Raw genomic sequence first — 1,874 nt, forward strand, 5'->3', positions numbered from 1 at the left:
TTACCGCCAATTTTACATTCCGCAATTCTCATCTCAATCTTGATTCCGCTCAACTAGAACACACTTCTAATCCGAATTGCTCACTCAACCAATCCTTGTGGGATTCGACCTCACTCTATTGTGAGTTTTTACTTGACGATAACCGGTGCACTTGCCGGAAGGAATTTTGCCGATCGTGCAATTTCCTAAATCGTAGCATAACTAGTTTATGTGCATCAAGTTTATGGCGCCGTTGCCGGGGATTGGTTTTCGATTGACAATTCTCAAATTGGAAGCTAACTAGATTGAGCAATTTTCTCTTGCTTTGTTAATTCTGTCCAAGATACTTGTGAATTTTAATTTCTGCACTCGGTTATATGCTTTCCTTCTTTATGCCTTTAAATTCATGCAACTAACTCACTGACTCACTAACTGTTTGAATTAATTCCTCAATTGATCTAACCATACTCTTCCATTAACCAAGAGTACTTCACTTGTTTGTGTTTAAGCTGTGTTCTTGTATGACAGGTAGGAGAGGAGAGACATCAACTCCTCCATATACCGAACCAGAGAGGACCCTTCATAGACTTAGAAGGGAAGCAAGAGGGAAGAGAGTAGTGGGAGAAGAGGAATCTGAAGGAGAATCTGAGGACAATTTTGAGGAAGCTTTAGATCTCAACATGGATAGAGAAGTTCACAACCATGAGAGAGCTGATGGAAACGATGCCATTCCTGAGAGGAGGGTTCTTAGTTCATACATAAACCCAACCTCTGGGAATTGTGGTAGTAGCATCCAGAAACCACCCATTCAGGCCAACAATTTTGAGCTCAAGCCACAGCTAATATCACTAGTGGAGAATCATTGTTCCTTTGGAGGAAGTGCTAATGAAGACCCAAACCAACATCTCACAAAATTCCTGAGAATTTGTGACACTGTGAAGTCCAATGGAGTCCAGGAAGATGCCTATAAACTGCTTTTGTTCCCATTTTCACTTAGGGACAAAGCAGCTAAGTGGCTGGAATCATTCCCAAGGGGGAGTCTAACAACATGGGATGAGGTGGAAAGCAAGTTTCTGGCACGTTTCTACCCTCCACAAAAGGTCAATAGGCTTCGATCTGAGGTTCAGACTTTTAGACAACAAGATGGTGAAACTCTCTACGAGGCATGGGAGAGATTCAAGGACTTGACAAGGAAATGCCCACCAAACATGTTCCATGATTGGGTGCAATTGCACATCTTCTATGATGGGCTCTCTTATGAATCAAGGAAGGCTGTAGACCATTCATCAGGAGGTTCATTGAACAGGAAAAAGACTGTGGAAGAAGCCATTGAAGTGATCGAGACAGTGGCTGAGAATGAGTACTACTATGCATCAGAGAGGCACCACACTAAGGGAGTCATGGAGCTGAACCATGTTGATACAATTCTAGCCCAAAACAAGGTGTTTGCCAAGCAACTAGCAGAGCTTACCAGGCAATTAGAAACAAAGCAAGTGGCTGCAATACACACACAAGATCAAGAGGAAGTAAGCATTGAAGGAGGTGATTGGGATGAGGCTAACTATGTGGGAAACCAACAAAGGCAATCATATGATCCACATTCCAACACTTACAACCCAGGCTGGAGAAACCACCCAAACTTTGGGTGGGGAAACCAACAAACCCAACCACAAAACCACAAACCTTACAACCACAATCAACATAACAATTCCACATACCAAAACTCCAACCAAAGATCATACCAAGCCACACAAAACACTTACCCCCAACCATCATATCATGGCCAAAATAATCAACATACCCAACCTAATCCGAACCAACAATTTCAAGATCAATTAAACCGGATAGAAGGAATGATGGCAACCATGAGTCAAGACATAATTGAATTGAAGAGC

The 1,874-nt window shown here is 42.4% G+C and overlaps 1 non-coding gene across 1 annotated transcript; it reads right to left on the reverse strand.

Moving 5' to 3' along the window:
* Positions 1–1,085: 1,085 nt before the first annotated feature.
* On the reverse strand, positions 1,086–1,189 carry LOC148577560 (small nucleolar RNA R71). The gene has a single exon (XR_015904276.1). It is a non-coding gene; the product is annotated as a small nucleolar RNA R71 (small nucleolar RNA).
* Positions 1,190–1,874: the final 685 nt, after the last annotated feature.

This window comes from Arachis ipaensis, chromosome B1 (assembly GCF_059453495.1).
Source record: "Arachis ipaensis isolate K30076 ecotype BB chromosome B1, ASM5945349v1, whole genome shotgun sequence".
In the NCBI taxonomy this organism is placed as follows: domain Eukaryota; kingdom Viridiplantae; phylum Streptophyta; class Magnoliopsida; order Fabales; family Fabaceae; genus Arachis; species Arachis ipaensis.